At 41.4% G+C, this 15,649-nt stretch overlaps 1 protein-coding gene across 4 annotated transcripts in view; it reads left to right on the top strand.

The window, feature by feature from the left end:
- FAM110B (family with sequence similarity 110 member B) overlaps positions 1-15,649 on the top strand; it is a 188,949-nt gene that overhangs the window by 55,218 nt on the left and 118,082 nt on the right. For 3 of the 4 annotated variants that reach the window (XM_048840733.2, XM_048840737.2, XM_048840735.2), the window contains one exon: positions 5,494-5,639. The exons of the other annotated variant lie outside the window; for it this stretch is intronic. The gene's annotated coding sequence lies outside the window, so the exon portion shown is untranslated. The remainder of the gene's footprint in view (positions 1-5,493; positions 5,640-15,649) is intronic. 4 annotated transcript variants of the gene reach the window in all.

Raw genomic sequence — 15,649 nt, 5'->3', positions numbered from 1 at the left:
ATTTTCAAAGAAAGGGGTTATATAGCTAGATGACAATGGCTGTGCAGAGCCTACGCTGGGCTCTTTGGGGTGAAATCTAATATCCTTTATTTAAATAAGAACTATATGTCCTGTGGTTCCAAGTCCTTAAAAGAAAGCGTGTCGCTTTGACAGTTACAAATATATATATTTTAAGATTAATTTAGTTGTCATAGTTTAACATAGGGATCTGTTTCTCCTATACAAGCTGACGACATCAGCAGCACCTAATACAGAGAGAGGAGTTGCAGTGTGTACACTGCTTAGCCTCAGTAGCACCTGTCAGCTCTAACGAGAGAAATATAAGGCCCAGAGCTCTAATTTCAGTAGACAAGTAAAGAAGGAAGTTATTTGTAAAGCTGTTACAAAGCTTTTGAAATATCAATGGTTTTATTCACAGAATTTTTTTTATAAATTTTGAGCAAAAATTGTTGCCATTTTTCCTACCAGTTCTACCAATTTGATGCCAATGCTGGAACAGGTTCAGTAGTTACATTTACAAGACACAAGCTGCACACTTCTGGCCAACCATGGGTGGGCTTGCTGGTGCTTGAACTAGCCAGTTTCTGCTGTCCTCCTTCAGTCAACCTGAGGCTCTGGTAGGAAGGCATGTTTCCTCTGCAGATCCCTACAAAGTGGCTCCAGTTTTAAGATGGATGAGTTTTCCGCTTTAGTGCATAATTTTAGTGAGATTTTCATTTAAAATGTGTTAATTTTGGTTAACAAAAGAAATGTTTGTATTGAATTGTAAAAGTGTGTTTCTGTTCATCTGCTTATTGTTGATGTTTGTCTTCTCTTATTGCACCAAACAGCAGAACTACAATACCACAGCACCACTATAGTTATGGTAAAATACCTACATAACTATATGGAATATAATCCTAAATAATAGCACCTATGTCATGCCTCATATTTATTTCTTATGATTTATAACCACATATAAAAAGGCATCCATCTGCTATTCTTGGCACCCTTTGACATTGGTTGAAATAAAACAGAAACAAAACCAGCAACTTCTCAGAAAAACTCAAACTAAACTTAATCTCCAGTACAACCCAGTAAGTGGGACTTTCTCCACCAGTGTCTGACAACATCAACAATCTCCTCTCTCAAGACCCAGTCTCTTTGGCTGAGTTTATTAGCCAGAAGTGGGAGAATCTCAATAAACAATTCATAGCAGACAAATGTTGTTTCTTTTTCTGTTTACAAATTTTCCAAGGTGATTGTTTATCTCAGATTTATTCATGATACACAGTTACTTCACAAATAATTTCCATAGATAGTTTGAAGTTTGTGAGATTTCAGTGTTTGAAATTCAAACTATTCTGGTTGGGCACACAAGTGTGTATCCTAACTGGGTGATCATAACTTAGAATCGGGTTTCTAGAGTTAATACTGACCATTACAAATTCAGAATTCTCCTTCCGAAAATTTGCTTAAAAGTAATTATTTTGGCACATGTTTTTGCTTATAAACTTACTTGCTCATACATCTGCAGAAAACCACAAATATTTTACAAATGTAAATTTATTAATTATTGCACAGTATAAATTCAACTCTAATCGCAGTAGCTGATGTTAGAAATAGGGATGCAGTGGTGGCTATGGCTGGAGATGGAACATTGGAAGGGAAGCACTGAGGCTCTGAAGTGGCATTGAGCATTCTCTCTCTCAGGTGTTTCGCTGGCTGGTTCTTTCTCACATGTCCAGTGTCTACCTGATTGCCATATACAGGGAATTTTTCCCCAGGTCAATTTGGCAATGACCTTTGGGTGTTTTTGCTTTTCTGTACGGTGTGTGGGTTTCCCAGGGTTTATCCAGGATTATCTGGGTATATCTTACTTAATCATTTCCCTGCTTTTGCTGGGGCCTTGAGCATTGGTGTGCCTTGGTCCCGCCTATTGTCTGCCCATTGCACTTAATAGTCTAGTGTCTTTTGGCTGTAATGCCAGAGGGGGGACATGCCACTGCTTCCAGTAGCTGCTTGAGGTAAGTGCCGCCCAGAGCCTGCACCCCTGAACTCCTCCCTTGCCCCAACCCCGTGCCCCAGCCCTGATCCCTCTCCCACACCCTGAACTTCTAATTTCTGGCCCCACCCCAGAGCCTGCACCATCTGCCCCAGCCCTGATCTGCCTCCTGCCCTCCGAACCCCTTGGTCCCAGCCTGGAGCACCCTCCTACACCACAATCCCTCATCCCCAGCCCCACCCCAGAGCCCACACCTCCAGCTGGAGCCCTCCCCCCAACACATCCTAACCTCCTGCCCCAGCCTGGAGCCCCCTCCTGCTCCCTGAACTCATTTCTGGCCCCAGCCCAGAGACCATACCCCCAGCCAGAGCCTTTACACCCTCCCGCACCCAAACCCAATTTCATGAGCATTCATGGCCCACCATACAATTTCCATACACAGATGTGGCCCTAGGCCAAAAAGTTTGCCCACCCCGGACTAGATGATCTGGTGGTCGCTTCTGACCTTAAACTCTATGACTCTGTGATTTAGGAATTTAATGTTAAGCAAGAGAGCTTGAGAATTAGGGTCCCTAAATTTCACTGTTACTTATTAAGATGAATAGGGCAGTTAACTGGGGGTTCTGAGCACAGTGCTTGTGAGGGGCCCAGCACCTTCAGTTCCCATTGAAATTAACAGGAGTGAAAGTTGCTTGGCACTTGGCAGGATTTTGGCTTTAGAGGTAATATTTCAGGCTATTTGTCTGAAAACTGAGAAAGACAGTGCTGCACTGATTCACATGCGTAAGGATATCATCATACCCAGAGGAGCTAGAAACATTCTGCATCTTTATTTTAAATAAAAGCTGAAAATATTGGTTATACCAATAGTCTATGAAATATCTTACAACTTCCGTGGTGTGTGTTTCTAGTGGCCTTTGAGTCTGCGAACTGTAATTCTGGTTTTTGTAATCATAGCACGTGTCCATCCCTAACTGATTTTTCATCATGCTTAGGCAATTGAAAGATTTTAACCAGATTCAGTCACTGTTGAGTTGCTCGTTTGCCCTGTGACCTAGAGGTGAAACGTTCTGTACCCATTAACAGTCTTCTGAACCAACCAATTTCAGTCTCCCAATTTATATTCATAGCAGTAATTCATTTCTTATGTGCTGCATCACATGACCACTAGGAAAGTAACTCATTGCCTTGTACAAAGAACACTCTAGTTCAAGAGTAGGAGGGAGGATGAACACAGATATACATTTAGAAATACTGACTAATTGCTCCCTTGAATGGGAATGCTGACTGCTGGAGAAAATTTAGACCAGCTTTTCATAAGAGATTTTGACACACACAACTTCATACTGAAAAGATGAAAGCGATGGAGTGCACACAAGAAGCATCTTTTAAATTAAGTACTTCACTTTTATGCCAAGTGAGTTAATGGAAAATGTTATGGGTAGACAGAGTCAAACAAAGTTACTGACTTTTATACACATTGTGTGTGTATGCAGTGTAATACATTGCATGTGTATTGTTTGTTTGGTCCCTTTGTGCATATGCTTTATGATAGTATTCAATTAGCTGACCACGTACAAATTCTCAAATACTACACACATAAAAATACATTAGAAGTACACTGTTAATATTACAGCTCAAGCACATAAAAGTTAGGGAGTGCCAGAATGAAGGTTGCACCCTCCCTGGGCTGCTCAATCAATCTTAGGGCTTGTCTTCATTACTGGGGTAAGTCGACCTAAGATACACTACTCCAGCTACGTGAATAATGTAGCTGGAGTCAAAATAGTGTCTTCACTGCGCTGCATCGACAGGAGATGCTCTCCCACCCACTTACCACTTAATCTTCTTGGGGGGCTGGAGTACCGGGATCAACTGGAGAGCACTCTGCCACCGATTTAGTGAGTCTTCACTAGACCCGCTAAATCAGCGTTGATCTCCCCGTAGTGAAGACCAGCCCTCGGTTCTTCCCAAACCCCCAGCCCATCCCCCCACCAGCTCCTTGTCCCACTCTCTGCCCAGCCAGTCTGAATTCTGCCCCCACACCTTCTCTACTCATTAGATCTGTCTCATCACCTCCTTCCCTTCACCCCATTGATTCCCAGTGTCCTTGCCCAGCCAGTCCCAGTTTCTCTCTCCTCCCCTCCCGCGCCAGTAGTCCCAGTCTCTTCCCCTGTTCCTCTCTTTTCCTCAGGTTGGGGGAGCATGGGGGCATGATAGAGTTTCTTGAAAGATGGCCAGAATTTTTAACGTGGGCAAAACAACTTCTATTTCCCTCATCTTGATCTCCGCAATGGCTGAACCATTTTGGCTGGAATTTTCTAGAAAAGTTCAGACTGAGGCATACATCTGGCATGGAAATTTTAGCCCAAATAGATGAAATTTGGAAAAGGTATAAGTAACTGAAAACAGGATCTTTTAGTGGGAAGTGTCAGGTATCCTTAATGATAGATGATGCTACCAGCTTTGCCTGTAATAAGGAATTTTTAAAAACTTGTGATGATGATCTCACAGTTGAAGAAAGGTGTTAAACTTAACTTCAGAATAGTGTCTTTTCTTCTTAGGATCAAATTCTGAATGAGGTCCATAGGATTAAAGCTTCTGCAATAGTAGCAATTTGAAAAAAATGTACAAGATTGTAATTTCATTAAGATAACAATGGGAATTCAGTGCCGAATTGCTCTTTTTGTCTTTTGTATGTTATGCACTATGAGTCCATCGTGTCTGGTGGTAATGAAGGTCAAACTAGAATGTAAAGTAGAACTGCCTTTCTCGAGGTTAATCCATGCAACACCACCTTCAAACAAGTAACTTTTATGTATGTTTTGCTTTATAAAGGTAGCTGTTAATTGCACATTAGTCAGGATGGTTAGTAATTAATCTGCCTCCTCCCTCAATTCTGATAAGAGTAGTTTGATGGATAGTCCCACATTTCCTCTCCATACAGAATTATTGTTATTTCATAATAATCCAGGGGTAGTATTTGGGACACTATTAGATGGAAAGGCAGTTACATTCTTCATGAGACTACAGGCCTTAAGAAATTGTGATTCCTGGGGTGAAATTCTGGCCCCTTTGAAATCAATGGTATAACTCCCACTGACTTTATTGGGGCTAAGATTTCACACCACTGCCCTCTCTGGTTCCCAAAGCATCTGTTAATGTAATTTCCAAATGGGGCCAGTGTTTTATTAGGCATACTTATATCTTGAAAGTATATTTTGTTTGCTAAGGATTAGGACCCTCAACATTGACTAGCAGGACTAGTATATTGCAACTGATTTGATGGTTAGCCTAAACCATTGACTACCTCCTTTCTCCTCATTTTCCACCCACCCTCCTCCTAAGGAGTATCTATATATCTTTTGTTGTCTAACATCTGTTCTCTTTTTGTTTCACCTAATGGTTTTGATATTAAATGTATCTATTTTCAATTCATATCTAAAAATGTGGTTTCTGAGATCTACATCCAACAAGCTAAATATCCTTCACTTTTGCTATGTTTCTAGGCATTGCAAGGAATCTTCTGGAATTCCTAGGTGAAGAGAGCTACCTAAAATAGTGAGATGAAAAGGCCCTCATTCCATTTAGAAACTTGAGCCTAAGGATAGTAGTTCAGAGTGGCATAGCTGAGGCTCGGAAATCTTCTATCCAGGTAAGAAATTTATTTTTCAGACTGTGCATTTTAATTTGGAGCTGGCAAAAATTCCTTTTAAAAAGCTGAAAGATACCACCTCAATTTAATGTTCACAAATCTACATCCACTAGGGAGCAGCCTGCTTGAGATCTCCGTAATGTGTTCTGTTTGTAAAGATGCACCAAACTTTAATTGCAGCTTTCATAACTAGTTTCTCATGTGACCGGAAAAATATAGAAACATTATAGTATGTCACTAACAAAAGGGGAAGAGTGAAGTTTCCATATAGAGAATTTCTGTTGACCAGTACAATAATTATTTCTTAGTACCAAATTCATTTTGGCTAATTGCTTGTAAAGGCTAAAGGGTGGAAAATAAATAAGTAGTGTGAACTGCAGTCCTAGAAGTTGTACTTGTTTGGGCTCTTCTGTACTACAGCTGCAAACCTCTCAGGGGACTCTACTAAAACAGTTTTTTGTGTAGCACAGACAGGAATTTCACCATATTTCTGTTCTATATTAATGAGAACTTTGTGGTGGATGGGTGGAACAAACTTACCTGTAGAAATTGGCTGAAAAGCTCTAGGAACAGACGTGGAAGACAAAGAAATCTGTGCAGAACATCAAGATTAAAGGGCTGCAAACTTCAAATTCTTAAAATGACTATTGCATGATAAAATTACTTTTTTGATAGCATGCCTTTTAGATAGGAAATGTCAATTGTTTAAAACTTCCTTTTAGAAAAATTGCAAAGATAAATACTAATAAAACAGCTGAGCAGAAATATATCATTTATATTACAGTAGTGCCCACAAGGTCCTGACCAAGGCTCATTGTGCAGGGACTATATAAACACATTCGAAGACATAGGGTGAAATTCTGGCTCCAAGGAAGTCAGTGATTGATTTCAGTACAGCTGGGATTTCACCCAAGATCCCTGCCCTGAAGGCCCCAAAAGGGTCTTTTAGACAAACCTGAGAGCAACACCTCAAACATACTCCTGCCCTCCTTGCCTCATCCTACTTCTTTCCCTCTCTCTCTGCCTGTTGCCCATTCAGATTCAGTTTCAGCCTTGCAGCTGGTTACTGGTAAGCATCAGTTTGGCAGGGTTCAGGGAAGAATGTACACCATGAACAAAACACAAAACTGATTCTTATACAGAGTGCTGTCAAATACGGAAAGTGACCAAACTGAAAAAATATTTTGCCCTCTAGTATTTCAGTTACAGTTACCTTAGGGGATTGCTGGTGTACCTATAGTAAGGACAAAATTTTGAGATGGAAATTTGTAATGTTTGAGTTGGTGGTATCCCTTTCAAATGGTGTATAAAAAATCAAATTTTACACTATAAGAATAATGAAGTAAAGGCTTCGTGAAAGGTATAGAATAATTCCATAGTGGTTAGTGGATATACTTACAGGAGGTTTTTATGATTCATGTACACAGTTTAAGGTACCATAAGCTATCAATAATTCAGGGAGTGTGTGAGACTGAAACGTGGTCTTGAACGCTATTACTATTTCCAACAAATCAATTTGTTCCCTTTTTTGGTGGGAAAAGGGGGTGGTATTACTAACTAGAAACACATGACATGAAATGGTTGCCAAATGTTCCAGTGAAAATCAAGGGCACACTTCATAATTATGAAGATGGTGTTTGCCCTAGTTTATTTTCCCTTCACTGATGCAACTGTAACTGTTGCTGTAAATTGTATGAATAATTGATCAAGGCAACTTCACGTGTTGCCTCAAGTGATATGCTTATTGCTTTTCAAAAGCATACTTCATTCTTTGTACCAAAGCTTTACTCATGTGCTTGTGATTTTTCTGATGTTTCTTTCCCCCCAAAGGGAGTACTGGCTTTTGCTTCAATTTCCTCCATTATTTAACTGAAAAGTTCAAAAAATGAACATACTTAAAAAAATAGAAAAACATCCATCGTCCTGGGAACGGTGCAGTACACACATCTGTTTTCACATAAGCATGAATTGCAAGCTTTACAAATATTAAACATATAGTTCTTGCCACATTCTAGCTAAAGTGTTCCGTAACTTGAGACAGTATTTAAAATGAAAACAAAACTATATAGTTTCTTTACCATACTAATAGAAAACATTTAATTTACCTTCTAAAGTCAACCAAAAGAATGACACAAAGCTGTTGAAACAGATTTATGATGCCTTTTCTCCCATAGAAATCTCAATACAGCCTGAAGGTGCTGTCATGGGAGCTGGCTGAGCTCCAGCTGTGTTCAAAAGTAAACTTCTGTACCACAAACCAAAACTGATTACTTTGATTTCTTTAGTCATCACTTTGTTTCTGAGATATTATGGGGTGAACTTTTATTCGTTGCTTTTTGCTGCTTTGTTTCTACTAAGTATGTACTGAAATTTCAGCCTCTTTATGATTAAAAACCTCCATATTTACGTGACTTCAGCATTTCATGAATCAGAAGTGCTCAAAATATTTAGCCATGATGGAAGTACTGACGAAAGCAATCTCTCTATTTCCACCAACTTCACTTTGATGGAGCTTCACCTTAAAATACATTTGTGCAGAGGAAAAATGCCTTTGTTTTTCATCTGAAATACCAAGCCCTCATTCAAGAGGAGAGTTAAGGGTCAGTATGTCCTTTCTGTTCTGCAGCGATATCTTTAGACATGGGGGAAATAGGCCTTCCTACCCGTCCTTTTTTTCTCTCTCTCTTTTTTCCCCCTCCTGCTAAACAAGATCAAATATGGCAGTGCAATTTTTGCTAAATCCAGTTGGTTCCTACAGTGGAGCCATTTATCCTGCAGAAGTAAAGCTAACATAGCAGGTTTTCATATTAAACCAAATTTTGTCTTTGTTTTGAAGACAGTATCTTCTTTAGTGGATTGTTTTAATGGTTCAGATTGAACATTTGAGTAATGGTTTTGTCTTTATTTAGATTGTGGACTGTTGTAGCAGTTACCTGTCTTTTGTTTCAGCATGTTCCATAATTGGACCCTTTTCCTGTTTAAGGAGTGTGGGAAGGGTAGGATCTTCCAGGAAAAAAACCCCCCTTGTCATATGTTTGTATAGCACTGTGACAGGGTTGGGTCTCACCAGCGCAGCGCCTCCTGCTGGTTTGTCAGGGAATTAGCTCAGTCCAGTGTGGAGCACCCTCCACTGGTGGTGTCCCATCCATCTCTTGCCCTCCCTTGGTGCCTGGACCTGCGTTGCTCCCTTCTTGCGGCATCCTCTTCAAGACACTGCCCTCCAGGAGTCCCCCTTAGTCCTCTCTCACCCCCTTCCGGGGGGAGAGGTTATCAGCAGTCTTTCACTTCGCCCAGCCGCAGCGGCCAACCACACCCCAAAATCTAACCCCTTGTGCCAGGGGTCTGGTGCAGTCCGCTATCGCCACGTCCAATGGCTGGGTGTATGTGCAAAGGGGAAGGGGGGGACCCCAGCCCACCCTCTACTCTGGGTCCCGACCCAGGGACCCTTTGGCGGCAGCTTTCCTGCCCTTCTTCTCTCCCCTTGTCCACCTCTCTCCCTGGGTCGCTTCCCCTTCACACCTGCCTGGCCCTTCCCTCAGGGCCTGCAGCCTGGCAGATACCGGGCTGGAGTTCCCTTCTGCTCCCCTCGCCTGCCCCGCACTGCACCGTCCCTGGTGCTAGTCCCCTCACACAGGAGACAGACCTTCACCCTCTGAAGCCCTGGGAGAGACTGACTGCTCCCTTCTTGAGCAGCCTTTATATAGGGCTGAGCCTGGCCCTGATTGGCTGCCTCTTACTCAGCCTCTTATTGGCTCCCTAGCAGGCCTTCTCTGATTGGCCATCCACCCACACAGCCTCTCTGGCCTGCTGAAGCCCCATCTAGTATAGGAGTGGGGCAGCCACCACACTACAAGCACCCATTACAATGGCCCCTGATCCTTCTGTATCCCTGGCTAAAGCCTCCGCTTCGCCTTTGTTCCCTACACATTCCCAGTCCATTGCACCTCCAACCTTTTATGGACTCACAGCAATACAAATTGGAGAGAGTTCAGAGGAGAGAAATAAAAATGATAAAAGGTCTAGAAAACCTGGCCTATGAGGAAGAGTTAAAAAAACTGGACATGTTTAGTCTTGAGAGAAGAAGACTGAGTGGGAACCTGATAACTGTCTTTGAATATGTTAAGTGCTGAAATAAAGAGGATGGTCATCCATTGTTCTCCACATCCACTTAAGGTAGGACAAGAAGTAATGGGCTTAATCTGCAACATGGGTGATTTAGGTTAGATATTAGGAAAAGTGTTTCCAGCTATCAGGATAGTTAACCTCTGGAATAGGCTTCCAAGAGAGATTGTGGAATCCCCATCATTGGAAGTTTTTAAGAAGAGGTTAGAAAAACATCTGTCAGGGATGGTCTAGCTATACTTTGTTCTGCCTCAGTACAAGAGGCTGGACTAGATGACCTATCGAGGTCCTTTCCAGCCCTACCTTTCTGTGATACTAACATTCACCAGAAGGAGTCTAGGACCTAATGTCTCTTGGACCAAGGTTTATCTCTGACAAGCTGTAGCATGTGTTCCAAACTTAAAAATTGCCTTTTTAGCAGAGCTACTATGTCTACTTTCTAGGCTACTTTTGCTGCAGGTCTCTTCCTTGTCCTAGCCTCTCACTGTGACCCACCAGTCACATGGGACATGGAAGGGGTAAGGAGAAGGGGATATTTGTAGAAAGCGTTATCTGAGAAGTGGCTTCTGCTAGACAGAGAGAACTTTCCTCAGGCTATTAAATGTGACAGATTGGGTCTGGGTGTCTCCTGCGGGGGGGGCGCATTGAGGGTTTTGGGGAGGCATCGATTGAGGATTTTGGGGAGGCATCGAAGAAGCTTAGGTGAATTCTGGCTGGAGACCATAGGTATGCAGAAAGGCTGAGAAGCCAGGAAGGGTCTGGACACCTAAAAAAGATAGATGGTCCGAGGGTTGACAAAAGGTACTGAGGTCTGGTCTACGCTGGTGGGTGGGGATCGAGCTAAGTTACGCAACTTCAGTTATGTGAATAACGTAGCTGAAGTCCACATACTTAGATCTACTTACTGCGGTGTCTTCACTATGGTAAGTCGACAGCTGACACTCCCCTGTTGACTCCGCCTGCGCCTCTCGCTCTGGCGGAGTACCGGAGTCAATGAGAGAGCGCTCAGTGGTCGATCTATTGCGTCTAGACTATCCGCGATAAATCGACCCTCACTGGATTGATGGCCGCTCGTCGATCCAGCGGGTAATGTAGAAAAGCCCTGAGTGTGATACTAGAGAGCAGCAGTTCCCTGAAGGATAAGAGTGAAGGAGTCTGAGGGCTTGTCTACACTACCAAGTTTTGTTGACAAAACTTATGTCGACACCCAAAAGTCGAGAAAATAAAAATCGCCAAAGGGTGTTCATACTTGCTCCCTCAGTCGACAGATCATGTCCACGTTGGGGACACCACCACCAACAGGGTGAGCAATGCATTGTGTGTATGTATCCCATAGTGCAGTCTTGTGGGAAAGAAGAGCTGATCGCTGCGCATCTTGGGATTCTCTCCAAGTTTTCCCACAGCCCCTTCAGCTGCGGAGAGCAGCATCATGAGTAGCTCTGTGAGCTGAGGAATGGCAAAGCAGCACGGCAGTCTGTCCCACTCCTCCTGCGGCATCAGTCTGCCTGCTGCTATGTTCCTAGTGCAGGGAAGAACAAGAGCAGTCCAGTGATTTGCTCTTTGTTTGTTCCCCAATCGGAGCAGCACACAGATACTTCCCAGAGCTTTGAAAGGGGAGGGGCTCTTGCCTGCGGGGCAGCAGAGATCAAACCACTGAGCAGCGCAATCAGGGCAGGCATTGTGGGATACTGGGGGAAGCCAGTTTTGGCGACAAAACAATCAGCAGTGTCTACACTGGCTCTTTGTCGACAATAAAGCGAGGGGAAAAGACAAAAGTCTCTCATAGGAATGGAAGTTTTTTGTTGCCAAAACTGGGCGTTTTTCACGACAAAAGTCTCATTGTAGTGCGTATGCTCTTGCTGTTTTGTTGCCAAAAGGCAGTTTTTTGGCAACAAAACTTGCCAGTGTAGGCAAGCCCTGAGGAAATAGGGCCTTGGTTCCAGCACGGGCAGGAAAGTGCTATGCTTCAGCACCTCACTGCCTGGGTTATAGGCTGTTTTGACAACAAACCCATTATCTGCCTGTTTCCTTTGACACACACAAAAATAATAATCATGAATATGGTTTTATTCAAACATATAATAAGTATGTTAATTATTGCATTACTTTTTTTGTTTGAAAAGTAGCCTGTGTCAGATTTGGCGTGGAACTACATGAACCGAAATTCTCAAGTCTTAAAACTAACCGTTCACTTGTCCAGAGGAAACGGAAGAAAACATTAGACTTGTGGGTTTACATTTCAAAGAGTAATTTGTTAAAAAATGTTTCTAAGTTACTAAACAGATTTACTTCTTGAAAATTCAGTCGCTGCCCTCAGAGTAAGTAATGTAAATTTGGTGTTAAAGTTTTTTTATACATATTATTATTTATTTGCAGTTTTGGGGAGCCTACTATAATAGTGAGATGATTATGATTAGCATAATAATGAAGAATTACAGCACAACAACTGCCAAGCGAGACATCATCTAATGGGATTTTAGTCACCACTAAATGGTAACTGCAAATCGCAGTATAACCTTAATTATCTTCTGGGATGTGTCTATGATGCAGATAAATTGTCTTCCTGCTGACAGCGTCACCTAGTCAGAATAACCAATCAGGATTTGTAAAGTTCATACAATCACTATGGGCCTTGCCCCTGTGGCTACTCCTTTGCTAATTCTTGCGGGCGTGCTGCAAGAATTTTCAATAATTTGCCAAACATTCTATAGTGACTCTAAATGTGCAACCTAACAGTATATGTATTGTAAACACAATTTAGAGCTTTGGATACAAGCACCATTTTTTTCAACCCAATATATTTTGTTCCTTTTTCATAAGGTTTATATAATGCAACCAATTTTGAGTTCAACTATCATTCAGATTCAGTTTCTTTACACCACCTGACATCTGCTTCAGTGATATCTTCTGTCAAATAGGTTTTTAATCTTAGGTTGACAAGACTTCACAAGTGATAGTTGTGTACTTACTTTTCCCTCTCTCTCCACTGTACATCTGTACTTCACCATGGATTGCTAGTGTTTGATAATGTGGTCCTGACTCTATTCTGATAGTAGTTTTCACTGGATCTCTGAATGTACTTGCTTTGCTCACGTTACTTACGCTTCATTTCCATATAATCTGTGAAACTGAACATTCTTTTCAGAGTAGCAGCCGTGTTAGTCTGTATCCGCAAAAAGAACAGGAGGACTTGTGGCACCTTAGAGACTAACAAATTTATTAGAGCATAAGCTTTCACAGGCTATAGCCCACTTCATCAGATGCATAGAACGGAACATATAGTAAGATATATATATATATATATATATATATATATATACACACACACACAGATAAATTGGAAGTTACTATACAAACTGTGAGAGGCTAATTAGTTAAGATGAGCTATTATCAGCAGGAGAAGAAAACTTTTGTAGTGATAATCAAGATGGCCCATTTAGACAGTTGACAAGAAGGTGTGAGGATACTTAACCTGGGGAAATAGATTCAATATGTGTAATGACCCAGCCACTCCCATTGGTACAAAGAAGATTCTTTGTACCAATGCTGCAAGCATTTTTCTGTAGAATACAAGACAGGCTGCAGTTTGAGGGTCTGGTGCTTTGGGGTGGGATGCAGAAAGCCTTTCAGAAATAAAGAAATAGAAATGATGCTCTTTGGCAAGACACAATTTTTGAGAAGAAAGGCATGAATTATTATGTAGATTATAACATAAAATTAAATGCTCTGGTTGAGGACTGTTTAGCAGTTCCTCAGCTGCAAGTGAACTGAAAATCAGGCTGGCAAAAAGTACAGTCAACAAAATGGCTGAGTCTATAAGCTACTATATGTGAGTGTGTCTCGCCTTCATATTGCTTGAAATTTAGTTGTTCTTGTAGATCAAATATAAATAGATTACCCTTTTTTGTTGTCATCATTGTTCTAGCTATGCCAAACATAGCTGTCACTATTACATTATTTCCTCGCTTTGAAACTTGGGTTTTCACTAATCTAACCTTTAAGATGAATTTTTCCTTGAACTACTACTACATCTGTTTCCAGGTACTTGTATGCATACTTGTTGTTACTCAATCTGAGTAAAATAAGAATAATACATTTCGTGCTTCACCTCAAGGCATTCGTGTAGAACTCTCCTATTTGAGTACTGACCTGTACAGTTGGATAGGTGTGCATTATTATTTTCAGTTTTCTGTGAATAATTGATGAGGCTGGGCAAATTGACAGGCCCCAGTCTGGTATTGCCTCATTGTACGAGGCGCCACACACACACACACACCCAAAAGAAAATCTCTGTCCTGTGTGCCCAAAGCAAGCTAATGGCACTTGGTGTACTAGCATGGTATAGCGAATCTTAGATTTGCTATAAATAAAGATTTATCTTAAAAATAAATAGAATTTTTGGTTTAATTGTGATGTATTAAGGCTTGGAATTCTAGAAATCTGTGCTCAGCTAATTTCTTATAACTTCATCATTTGCAACAGAATGCCTCTGCATATGATAGCAATTGCCATGTTGGATCAAAACCACTGTCCATCTAGCCCAGTATGCTCTCTGCAACAGTGGCTGGTACTGAATGTTTCAGAGCCAGGTGAAAGAACTACACAGTAGACATATGTGAGATAATCTGCCCCTCATAGAAGGTTTCATCCTTCTGTACTTTTAACTTCCCACTTTTAATTTAATTGTCTGACCTCTTATTTTGTGATATGCTATAGATAGAACATAAGATCCGTGATGTACCTTCTGTACATCATTCATCATTTTTTGTATTTTTTATCATGTCCCCTCCATTTGTCTCCTTTCTAAGGTAAATAATCCCACTCATTTCAATCTTTTTGGATGTGAAAGTTTTTCCATGTCTTTAATCATTCTAGTTACCCTTCTCTGAACCCCCTGTAGTTTAAAAAGTATTACTATAATTTGTTTTCCCTTCTAAACTAAAATTTACTTTTTTCAAAAAGAAAGCAAAACCTCATAGACCAAAGCAAAAACAGATTTGCTAAATTTCAAGAGTATGGCTATTTTTTAATAATAGGGAACAGTCTTAATTTTCTTAAAACTTGTAACATTAGCGAGGAAGGTATATTAACATATATAGGTAGATGTTTGTGGACAAATTGGACAGAGTCCAGTGGGGGGGCAACAAAAATGATTAGGGGGCTGGGGCACAAGACTTACAAGGAGAGGCTGAGGGAACTGGGGTTATTTAGTCTGCAGAAGAGAAGAGTGAGGGGGGATTTGATAGCAGGCTTCAATTATCTGAAGGGGGGTTCCAAAGAGGATGGAGCTAGGCTGTTCTCCGTGGTGGCAGATGACAGAACAAGAAGCAATGGTCTCAAGTTGCGGTGTGGGAGGTCTAGGTTGGCTATTCGGAAACACTGTTTCACCAGGAGGGTGGTGAAGCACTGGAATGGGTTACCTAGGGAGGTGATAGAATCTCCATCCTTAGAGGTTTTTAAGGCCCGGCTTGAGAAAGCCTTGGCTAGGATGATTTAGTTGGTGTTGGTCCTGCTTTGAGGAGGGGATTGGACTAGATGACCTCCTGAGGTCTCTTTCAACCCTAATATTCTATGATTCTGTGTTTAATATTAAATACATTTGTTTTGAAAACACAGAGTAGGCAAGTTGTAAAGACCCAATGACTTCTGCTTTTAAAAGAGTCCTTAGTATTGATATTAAAAAACTTCTTCCCTTGAGGGACTCTGAGCTTTTTATGTAGAGCAAATAATTACCTATTTATTTTGACTTGGGGAATCCAGTATGCTCCAGAAGGTAGAGCACTGAACTGTGAGTGGAGACCACTCCTACCTCTGCCACAGTCTTGCCATGTGCCCTTGGACAGATCAGTTAGCCTTTCTCCCTCAGTTTCACCGTCTGTAAAATGTGG

Source organism: Caretta caretta, chromosome 2, assembly GCF_965140235.1.
Source record: "Caretta caretta isolate rCarCar2 chromosome 2, rCarCar1.hap1, whole genome shotgun sequence".
Classification (NCBI taxonomy): Eukaryota; Metazoa; Chordata; order Testudines; family Cheloniidae; genus Caretta; species Caretta caretta.
Note: the sequence above shows the minus strand (reverse complement) of the source record. Positions and strands in the feature narration are given on the sequence as shown.